Source organism: Elephantulus edwardii, unplaced genomic scaffold (genome assembly GCF_000299155.1).
Source record: "Elephantulus edwardii isolate Elephantulus edwardi_28Jun2011 unplaced genomic scaffold, EleEdw1.0 scaffold00084, whole genome shotgun sequence".
Classification (NCBI taxonomy): Eukaryota; Metazoa; Chordata; class Mammalia; order Macroscelidea; family Macroscelididae; genus Elephantulus; species Elephantulus edwardii.
The window spans coordinates 6,034,719-6,046,942 of record NW_006399834.1 but is presented as its reverse complement, the minus strand read 5'-3'; the positions used below and the strand labels follow the sequence as shown (position 1 = coordinate 6,046,942).

The 12,224-nt window shown below is 40.8% G+C and overlaps 1 pseudogene; it reads left to right on the top strand.

The window, feature by feature from the left end:
- Positions 1–9,426, top strand: part of LOC102866751 — a 34,517-nt pseudogene extending 25,091 nt beyond the window's left edge.
- The last annotated feature ends 2,798 nt before the right edge of the window (positions 9,427–12,224 follow it).

The window sequence follows — 12,224 nt, the reverse complement described above, 5'->3', positions numbered from 1 at the left end:
TTTTGACTGGGGTGAGATGATATCTCATAGTTGTTTTAATTTACATCTCTCTTAGGGCTAGGGATTTTGAGCATTTCTTCATGTGGTTGCTAGCCATCTGAATGTCGTCTTCGGTGAAGTGCCTGTTCACATTTCTATTATTTTTTTTTTAATTTTTCAACTTTTCTGTTACTTTCACTGAGCACCTTAGGCATTCCTATGAATTGATATTTAAAAGTTAAGTTTCTTTTTACCATCGAGTTGGAACCAACACATAGCTGGTTTTCAGAGGCAATTAATCACATGGGAGGAGATTGCTCATTCTTCTCCCACAGAGCACCTGGTGGCCTCAAACTGGGTTACTTCGGGAGTGTAGTGTAACTTCTTTCCATTAGACCATCACAAATTTGAGAGGAGTTTATATGCTACTATAGATCTCTGCTTCCTGGGTTGATTTATATCTCCCTCTCTGGTTTCCTTCTCAGCACAAAAAAATATGCGTGTTGTCAAAGCTAACCTTTATACTGGTAGTTATAATCCCTCTTGGGAATAGGTTGTCTTTGTTATGTTAATGACACAGAATTAAAAGAAAGTGAATTTTAGTCTATCTACTTTCTGTTATAAAAGAGATTAAACTATCAAGCACAAAAAGAGATGGAACAATAGAAATGATAAAACACTAGGAAATTTTTAAGGAGCCAGGAAACAGATGTTATAGAAGGACCCTTCTCCAGAGTCAAGAGAGAAACAAAGCTTTCATCCACAGTCAATGCTTAAAATTTGTCATTCTAGCCTATAAGAAAAGAAATTTCTTATTTTGAAAGCCATCCCTTTGTGGATTTCTGTTAGAGCATAGTATATAACTAAGACAGAATTCGGTCCTGGGGGTGCTACTCTAGCAAATACTAAAATGTGGAAATAGTTTTGAGACTGTAAAATAAGTAAAATTCAAAAAAAGAGACTTTGAAGATAGTATTGGTAGAATAATGGATATCAATGGATATATGTTTGTCGGGGGGAGAAAGAGAGAAAGAGTGAGTGAGTTTTATGTATTTCAAGGAAATGTATCTCACACAAGTTATGAAAACTGGAAAGTCCCAAATCTATGGTAAAACATCAAGCTGGATGGACATGAGTCTCCTAACTCATGTGGTTAAAGAGATTGTTGTTAAATGTCATTGCATTGAGTATGACTCATAGTGATGCTATGAACAACAGATCGGAACCCTGTCATATCCTTTGCCATGCTCACTATCTTTGATATACTAAACCCACTGCAGCAGTCACTATATTGATCCATCCAGGTAAAGGTCTTCCTCTCTTTTGCTAACCCTCCACCCTTTCAAGTATGATGTGCTTCTCTCAAGGAACAGCTTATCCTGACACCATACTCAAAGTATGTGAAGGAAAGTTTTGTCATCTTTGCCTCCAAGGAACATTCTGGGTTCTTTTGGCAGTCCATGGGATATGAACTACTCTTTTCCAGTACTACAGTTCAAAGGCATAAATTACTCTTCTGTCATCCTTATTCATTGTGCAGCTGTCTGATTCACAGCAAGTGATCGTAAAGACCATAGCCAAAATCAAGCACACCTTAGTCTTCAAACTGACATCATTGCTCCTCTATAAGTTGGAGAGGTCTCTGACTACAGACTTCACCAATGCCTGATCTCTTGACTGCTGGCACCAAGTGTGTTGATTGTGAATCCAAGTAAGATGAAATCATTGACAGTTTCTATTTTTTTTTCTCCTTCCATTATGATGTGTCTATACTTGACAGACGCAACTCATGGTTGCTGTGATGCTAAACACTGTGATACTGATGTGTCAAATATGATCATGGTTACCCAAGGTAAACAGTGTTTGGTGGAGCTCCCAGATTAAAACAGGCTTGGAAGCAGGAGTGGCATCCACTTCCAAAATAGCCTGCATCCAGAAACTCTATGAATTTAGAGAAACGATCAAGTTTTACAATGTTCAGGTCTTTCATTCATAGAGTCACTACAACTCATTGGCACTTAACAACAACAACATCATGATGTAGCCTGTTCATGTAGTGGCGAGAATTTTTGTTTTCTTGATGTTGAGCTGTTATGGAGTTTATCTTTAAATATGGCTTTTCTAGTGTGAAGGACTATGTGGAGGGATTAGCCAGTCTCAACAGTCTCTAAAAGGATTGGCTAGTCTTGCCAATACATTGAATAGCTCTAGCCAGAAGAATCTTCCCCAGCCAGAGAAGAGATCCCTTTCCCATCCCTGTGAAGAGGAGGCAGGAAAATGTAGGACACCTTTCAGGAGGGCAACAGCAGTCACGGCTGAACTGGAAAATTGATGTAAGATGGGACTTGAGGGGGGAAGGGAAAACGATATTGGAAGGATCAAGAACTCTGTTGGACAGTGGGGAAGGGATACCGATATTGGCAAGACTGAGAACGTAGGAACATTATTCTGGACAATAATTTCTTAATGTAGGTATAGATTATTTATGAGCACAATAAGGTGTTCTGAGAGTCCCCTTCTCAATGTTAGCCATAATTTATTACTATTTACACAAATATCTTTTCACAATTAATCATGCATAAATAGAAATTCTGGCATTCTTTACTTTCAGCCAGTATCCTTTTGACATAAGCAATGATATATTCCTAGTGCTTGCATGTGATATTAATATATTGCTCACACGTGACAGTAATATTATTCAATAATTTCTACTTTCAGTAAGATCACCTTTCTTGGAAATTGTAACAGAAATAGACCTCTTCCTCTCAGTTGGCCAGATAACTGTCTTCCAAATTTCCTAGCACAAACTAGTGAGCATGTTCAATGTATCATTAACTATGCTAGCCATCTACCTATGAAATTTCCCTCAATTTGTAAGCTTCTAGCATTCTAGAATAATCTTATTCTGGTGTCACAACTTAAAAGATAGCAGCTTTAATGTTATTTGCCCCACTATGATGACTAACTTTCTAACTTCCTGCCTACTGTAGTTTACTTATTTTAAAGATAAAATCAACGTCAATTCTTCGGTACATTTAAGTAGTTATATTTTCTTAAAAGCTGTACCCAAAGTTTACAATTTTTAATCAGAGGGAAATATACCTAATACTACCTAATGTTCTATTACTAGAAAAGATAATCACTTTTTTTTTTACTTTAAAGATCGTCTCTAATTGTGTTATAAATCCTACTTAGGCCAATCAGCAGTAAACTTCAGCTGCATTGCAATCCCATAGACACACTGTTCGAGGCCGCCAGCTACTCCTCAGAAGGATGGGCAAACTCCGCCTATGTGATTAACTGCCTCTGAAAACTCACTGCAAGTTCAGTTATGGGTCATTTCCAACTCTATGATATATAACAACAACAAAATTACCCTTTTTATAGGAACATTCCTGATTACTTTTTAACTGTTCTCATTTCTAATGTTACTCACCTACTCCATCTCCCTATTTCCTTACCTTAAAATGTGTCTCTCTGTATTTGAGCTATGTTTGTGATATTTGTGACTTAATATATTGTTTCCGTCTCAGGACTAATTTATATCTTTATTTGGCAACATTCTTTGTTATTTCATTGGATATAATATTTCTACAATTTTTCCTATTATCTCTTCTTGCGATCAGATAACGATAGTAATATCATAAGAAAGTTTTCAAATTTCTACTTTGCCTTTTGCTAAGAAGGAATTCTCAACATACCATCTAGAAGTATCCTTTATCCTCTAAACAAGGTCTCAAATCTCATTCCTTTGTTCTTCAAACCCACAAATGCTTGCACAAATGGCCAGACTTCTTTATGTTTACACATCCTTACATAATATGGCATCTATTACCTCTTTTACCTTATCTTCTAGTACTGTATTACATAATCCCTAATGCTACCTGGGTGCATTTGCTGACTTCCATATTTCCACCTTAGGAAAATGTCTTTTTATTTCATAAATATCCAATTTGTTACCTCACTTAATAATTTTAAAGTGCTATGGTGATGTACTTCACTGAGCACACTCTTAACCCAGAGGCTTACTGTTTAAATCCACCAGTCTCTCATTGGTAGAAAATAGTCTCCCCTGTAAAAATTTACAGCCTCAAAAACTTTGTCAGTTTACTTGAAGGCAGCTGGTTTCTTTTTTTTAATCTTTTAATATATATATTTAAAAACAGTAAGATCAATCTTATAAAACTGGCATCAGTTGCCTCCAGCCTATAAAGCTAGTTACTTTGCCCTAGAAACCTTTTTTTCTTTTCTTTGGTCATGTAAAATACTTTAAACTGTTTACCAGGAGAGGAAGTGCATCTTTTTTAGATTGACATTTACATCTTTGAAACTATTTTTTTCAGTCCTATGTAAATTGTACTTCAAACTACCTGTTTATGTGGAAGGGAACTGTATCTTTCCTGGATTAGCAATTATATCTTTAAAACAGTATTTTCTCAGTCATATGTAAAATATTTCACAAGTTTTCTGTTTATTAGTAACTGGATGTAAACTCTTCTTTTTAGATTTAGAAATCCTATAACTTTAACAAAAGTAATGTACCAAATAGATTAATATCTAATCCACATTTAGAAACTAATGCCCACTATTAGATGGAGGAGCAGTTTTTGATATGATTCTCACTACTCTCCCAGACCTGCAATGAAGTGCTTTGGATAATGCAATCCATCTGTCTTATTGGCCATTGACTACAGAAATAACCCCTTGTGTTCAGTAACAACTGCTAAACCTGGATAGAATTTAAGTTTCGCCAGGATTTTTTTTTTAATAAGAATACTAAATCTTTTGAAGAGTGACACAGATACATGAGGAACACACATTATACACAGCTGAAAGCAAGAGTTTGTGCTAGATTTCATTACTCTATTACATTTTATCACCATTCTTCTATATGCTATTCTTCTGCGTTGCATCAGGGACATTTCACCACCATTCACCACCTACCATTTCACCACCTACCAATGGGGAGCTCTGATGGCTTAGTGGTAAGAAGTCATGCTACCAACACGAAGGTACACAGTTTGGGTCTTCTCCACAAGGAGAAATATGGACAATCTCCTCCTGTGCAATAACAACCATCACCTACCAATGGACTAATTGTTTCTTCCCTGAATTAGGTTCGTTGCTAAGAACATTCATTGTTGTTGTTGTTATGTGCCGTCGAGCCGCTTGTGACTCATAGTGACCCTATGTACAACAGCCCTAAACTCTGCCCTATCCTGTGCCAATCTCACCATTTCTGATACACCTGCACCCATTACCCCAGTCACTGAATCAATCCATCTCATAGAGGGTCTTCCTCTTCTGCACGGTCACTCCACCCTCCCAAGCATGATGTCCCTCTCCAAGGACCTGTCTCTCCTTACCACATGTCCAAAGTATGTCAGACGAAGCTTCAGAATCCTTTCCTCCAAGGAGCAGCCTGGCTTCACCCTCTCCAGGACAAACCTGTTTGTTTTTAGCAGTCCATGGTATATTCAATACTCTTCTCCAATACCACAGCTCAAAGGCATCAATTCTCCTTCTATCCTCCCTAGTCATCGTCCAGCTCTCCGATGCATAGCAAGTGACTTCAAAGACCATGGCCTATATCAAGCACACCTTACTCTCCAGACTGACATCTTTGCATTTCAGCACTTTAGAGAGGTCTCTAACCACAGACTTTCCCATTGCAATACGCCTTTTAATTTCCTGGTTGCTGGTGCCAAGAGTGTTGACTGTGGATCCAAGGAAACCAAAACTGTGAACATTACTTTTTCTAAAATATTTATTTACTAATCTATATCTCAGGGAGGCTTGATGTTAGGAATGAAGTCGAATCTGGATCTGGAGCTGGGTAACACTGAGCCAGGAATGTTCTCATAATAGATGTCAACCAGTAAGCTCCTTCTGTGCCACCATATAGACAGTCCCAGATGTTTACCCAGGACATCCTCAATCCATCTGTGGTGAGCAACTAGGTTCCACAACGTCTCCCACTGCCTACTGCACTTCATAAAGCGACCTAGTACCAGGCTGTCAGCAAACACCTCCCCCAGGTGTGTCGAGAGATCCCCCTTCTCAGGGACACCTCTAGTCTCACCAGCACAGGCCTATGGTCAGTTCAGCCAGAGAAATGTGCAGAATAGAGATCCACTGTTCAACCCTTTTCTCAGCCATTTTGGTCAGCCCATTGGCCCTGTGGTCAGTCAGCCAACTGTACTTCATCCCTATGTCTCATCCCTGACAAGTACAGAGGTGACTGCTCAACTGGCAGGAATGCTCATCAGTGTTGTGGCAGCCCCACCCCACTCCCTGCTGGTCTGGCCTATGGCCCACCAACATCACTGGCTTCATCCTCAGGAGGTTTCCCTAACTCTGGTCTATAAATCTCCTATCATCAGGGTCAGGCTTCTCTTCTTAACCTAGTCAAGGGTCCTCCTGGGGTTAGCCTCCCCAGCGATCTGCCCACCACAGGCTCCCAGCTTTGCCTCTCCAGTTTCAGGAGGTCCTCAGATGCCTTCATTGACTTGTCCACTTCTGACTAGACAGGCTATTGCAGGGGAGGGGGTGCAAACCCAGCCCAACCATGTCTCTTCAATTCCTCGTCAAACTTTTCCTCCTAGCACTCACATAGCAGGGCCCTCAGGATCACCACAACCATGCACTCCTCCCAACCTGGCTATCAGCTGCAAGAGAATGGATCCTTTGGACCAGTGTGGGGCCCTCGGCCCAAGCATGGAAGCCCATAACCCAGAATACCCACCTTTGGCAGCCAGCCAGGGCCTCCCCAACTGCTGCCTCATAAGTGCCTAGATCCTGATGCTATCCTGAGACCTATTCAGGTCATTGAGGATGGCAGGTACAACTGGGGTTCAGAGTCATTTGTTACTGGAATATGGTGCCCAATGCCACAATTAGTTACCACCAACGTTCTGGTGAAACATCAAGGAAATGCCAGTCCTTGATAGATCTGGTGCAGATAGTATAATAACCCTTGTACATCTGACATGGCTAAGCAGTCTCCGGTGCCCTTGACAGCTATCATCAAGCCTTTGGCATGACTACCCCCAGAAGAGGCTTCACTATATGTCATTGATCATGGGGGATTTGGGCCTTTGCGCTGCAGTCACTACAAAGCATACATGTGGCCCTTCGTGCAGCTCATTGAGGGAGGGAGGCATTTCCCATGCTGCTTTTGAAGTAATAGCAATGATGTTTCCCCTTCCTTCCTAGTATTTTCAACTTCTGAATCATACAGGCAAATGTGTATGATCATCTGGAGCTCCCTTCTGGGTTCTTATGAATTCTTGGTTGCTGTAAATTATTGCAAGAATACTAAGTTGCCCAGCCCTTCTGCCTTCATCTTCATAATTTATATCTCTTACAATGCCATCAGGAGTGGTCTTGTCAGACTCTTCTGTGAGAAGCTCAAGACACTGTTGAACTTTCTGCCCAGGATTGATGGGGCAGAAAAGTCTCCAACCCAGGTTGGTTTTGTCACCTACAATAAGATGCTCCACTTCTACAATGTGAAGAGCTCCTTGGCTCAGCCACAGATGATGGTCATATCTGATATGGCTGATATGCTTGTACCACTCCTGGACAGCTTAGATTCCCGGTCAATGTCAATGAGTCTTGGACAGTCATCGCTAGCCTATTGGACCAATTCCAGAGAGACAGAGACAATATTTACTCGAGTTATCCAGGCTGGGATGGAGGCTCTGAAGGCTGTTGAATGTGTAGGAAAGCTGCTTTTTTTCCACACATCCCTGCACATCACACAGGCACCAGGAAAACTGAAGAACAGGGACAACAGGACAGGAAGCTGATCAACACAGACAAGGGCAAGACTCTGTTCTATCCTCAGACAGGAGCCTATCAGACCCTGGTCAAAGAGTGTGCGGCCCAAAGCTGCTGTGCAGACCCCTAACCAGTATTTGTATCTGGCCCCTCTCTCTGTGGTACCCCAGCTTGCTGGTGGCCCTGTCTACAAACATGCTTTCTTTCAGGGGGAGAATGACCAGGAATGGTTCCTGAGTGACCTGTGTTGGGATATGCAGAAGGTTGTTGGCTTTGATGCTGTGATGTGGGTCCAGGCAAGCACCACTATCTACACTGTAGAATTCTTTGGGGCTTTTTTACATGAGCAACACAACATATGTAGATAAGATGGTGACCGTGGAGTTGAAGCGTGATGATTAGCCTAATGAAAAGAGTGGAGCCCTTCCGCAGTGTGCTGTGCTCTACACTAGCTGTGCAGGGCAACATTGGCTCCATATCTACAATCTAGTCCACAACTGCTACATTTATTGGTTGATCTGTATCAAAACTGTGAGACTGACAGACTCATCAAGTGTGTCAAGGTAGGCCAAGTTTGTCTACCAGGGTGTCCTGAATAGCCCTGTGAAGACTGTTTGTGATTTTCTCATCCCCCAGTGTGCCCAGATCTTGGCCTGAAACGGAAAGAACTGTGCCAGGTCTTCCTCTGCAGGACAATTGATCCTTCCTGACTGCACAAAGTTACTCCCAGCTTACCTGAACTGTGTGTTGAAGAGTGATGTCCTGCAGCCTGGGGCTGAAGTGAACACTAATGACTGTGTCTATGCCTGACCATGGATGTTGATGAGACTAATGTCTTCTTCTACCCTTGAATCCTGCCGCTAACAACAGCTCCCACTGAAAATACCACTGCACCATCATCAGTTCGAGTGCCTGAGGAGAGTCCAAGCAATAACGTTACATATTTGCTGGAGAATGGCTCAATCTTTTCCTGTGGATGGGAGCAAGCATCCAGCAGGGTGTTGTCCAGAGTCTCTTCAACATCTCTTCCTTCAGTCACATCACCAGTGGTTTGAATGTTCTGCCAGTTCTGGATAATACACTGCCCAAGAAGGTGCGATGCCTCATTGATAGTGTTAAGACACAGAGATGGTTGTGAATGAAGCTAATCCTGGTGAAACAAGAGGACAAGCTGAAGACCGATGGCCCTCTCCAAGGGCTGATCCCTCCTGGCCACATGCCCAGGGTATGTGAGATGGAGCTTCCCATCAGACCCTTCCTTTTAAATACGGTTATATGGATATATGGACAATCTTATCCTATGATAAATTTGTTTCCTGGAAACATTTCAATTTAGTTTAAAATATTATCTTATTTCTGATGACTAACACAGTACTATAAGTAATAAGTTATGCTTTAAGAATTAGCCCTATACTACTTGTGTACTCCAATGAGATGGATTAACACAGTAACTGGGATAATGATGGTAGATGTGTCAGAGACAGTCATAGGGTCACTATGAGTTGCAGTCGACTCAAGAGCACTAACAACAACAATAGCCTATATAAATATTTTTCATTTAATATAATAGTGTTTTAAAGTGAGTTTTAAAAATTTATTTAGATAAATTTCAATGCAGATGTCTTGCACTTAAGAAAGATTAACATTTATGCTACCAGACGATGATGAAATAAGGTTATTTATACTATGTATCCAAACATTCTTGGCAAATTGTTGAACACATAAGGGCAGCGTGTCTTAGCTGAAATATGTCAATTGGTATACCATCTATTCCTGGGGCCTTATTTTTTGCTATTTCATTCAAAGCCGCCTGAACTTCTTCCTTTATCACCATAGGTTCTTGCTTATATGTTGTTTCAGTACATTCTTCTGTGTCTGCCAATTCCTTTTGATACAGTGACAATATATTCTTTCCATCTTCTTTTAATACTTCCCAGATTATTTCATATTCTGCCTAAAGCATCCTTGATTATAATAACTCGAGGTTTAAATTGGTTCTTCAGTTCCTTGAACTTAAGAAATGCTGAGCGAGTTTGGCGTTTTTGATTTTCTGACTCCAGCTCCTTGCACATTTCATTGTAATATTTTACTTTGTCATCCCATGCTGCCTTTTGAAATCTTCTGTTCAGCTCTTTAGTATCTTGAACTCTTCCTTGGGTTTTGGCTTCTCTGCACTCCAGTTCAATAATTAGAGTTTCTTCTGATATCCATTTTGATCTTTCCTTCCTCTTCCATCTTTGTAATGAACGTTTGCTCTCTTCCTGGATGATAGCCTTGATATTCTCCCATACCTAATCTGGTCTTCTATCATTAGTGTTCAAGGTCTCAAATCTGTTACTGAGATGGTTCTGAAATTCAGATGGGATAGACTAAAAGTTATATTTTAGTTCCTGTGGATACAGTTTAATTTTCCTCAGCTTCAGCTTGAACTTGCATAGTAGTTCATTGGTCTGTTCCACAGTCAGCTCCTGGCCAAGTTTTCACAGCTGATATTGAGCTTCTCCAGAGGTTCTTTCCACAGATGTAATTAATCTGATTCCTGTGCATACCATCACATGAAATCCATGTGTATAACCTGCATTTATATCTCTTATAAAATGTATTTCCAATGAATAAGTCATTGTGCAAAATTCAATCATTCTATCTCCAGCTTCATTTCTGTCACTGAGTCCATGTTTTCCAACTATTGAATGTTCTTCCCTGTTCTCAACCACTTGGCCAACTGACTTGAAGAGATCTATATTTGTTCCCATTCCAAAGAAGGGTGACCCAACAGAGTGTGGAAACTATAGAACAATATCATTGATTTTACATGCAAGCAAGATTCTACTGAAGATATCCAAAAACGACTGGAACAGCACATCAGCAGAGAACTGCCAGAAGTCCAGGCTAGGTTTATAAGGTGTCGTGATACTAGAGATATTGTAGCTAATGTTAGATGAAACTTAGCTGAAAGCAGGAAATGTAAGAGGAATGTATATCTGTGTTTCATTGATTATGCAAAGGCATTTGACTATGTGAATCATAACAAACTGTGGCTGACTCTGAGAAGAATGGGAATCCCAGAACACTTGATTGTGCTAATACGAAACCTATAGTTGGACCAAGAGGCAGTCGTAGAACAGAGCAAGGAAACAATGCATGGTTCAAAATTGGGAAAGGTGTACACCAGGGATGTGTCCTGTCTCCATACCTTTTCAACCTGTATGCAGAACAGATTATCGGAGAGGCTGGGCTCTATGAGGAGATATGTGGTGTCAGGATGGGTAGAAGATCTATAAACAATCTGCATTATGCAGATGACACAACCCCATTTGCTGAAACTGAGGAGGACCTTAAGTGCTTTCTTCAGAGGGTCCAGGGCTGCAGCCTTCAATATGGATTAAGGATTAATGTCCAGAAGACAAAAATTCTCACCACTGGACCATTTGGCAGCATCAGGATGGATGGTGAAGAGATTGAGATTGTTCATAGCTTTAGTTTGCTTGGCTCCACAGTCAACATTCTTGGCACCAATAGCCAGGAAATTAAAAGACGTATTGCAATGGAAAAGTCTGCTGTTAGGGACCTCTCCAAAGTACTGAAAAGCAATGGTGCCTCTCTGGAAGCTAAGGTGGGTCTGATACAGGCCATGGTCTTTGAAAACTTGTTATATATCAGAGAGTTGGGCAATGACTAGGGAGGATAGAAGGAGAATTGATGGCTTTGAGCTGTGGTGCTGGAGACGAGTATTGAGGGTACCATGGACTGCTAAGAAAACAAACAGATTCATCCTTGAGAGGGTTAAACCAGGCTGCTCCTTGGAGGCAAGGATCCTGAGGCTTCATCTGACATACTTTGGACATGTTGTAAGGAGGGACCGATCCTTGGAGAGGAACATCATGCTTGGTAGGGTTGAGGGACAGTACAGGAGGGGAAGGTCCTCTATGAGGTGGATTGATTCAGTGACTGGGGTAATCGGGATGGGTGTATTGGAGACAGTGTGATTGGCACAGGACAGAGCAGAGTTTAGCGCTGTGGTACATAGCAAGCTACTCTACTGCACATAACAATAACAATATTCAAATATCGCCATTGGTTAAATATCTATACAAAGACATTTTACTGTCAGTTTTATAAATGGGAAGTGCTGTCAAGTCAAGGATGACTCATAGCAACCTTTTGAACAAAAGACTTGAACCCTGTTCTATAACTATCATAGTGTCTGAAAGTTTTTAGTTTCCAGAGCCATTAGTTTAGGAAGTGGATGCCACTCCTGCTTCCAATCCTGTCTTAATCTAGGAGCTCTATAAAACACTGTCCACCATGGGTAACCATTTTGACACTGGACACACCAGTGACACAGTATTCAGCATCACACAACTTCAAATTACCTCAGTACAGAAAAAAAAAATACACACACACACACACACACACACACACACACACACACATCTGGTGGCCTAGTAGTAAGAATTTACACT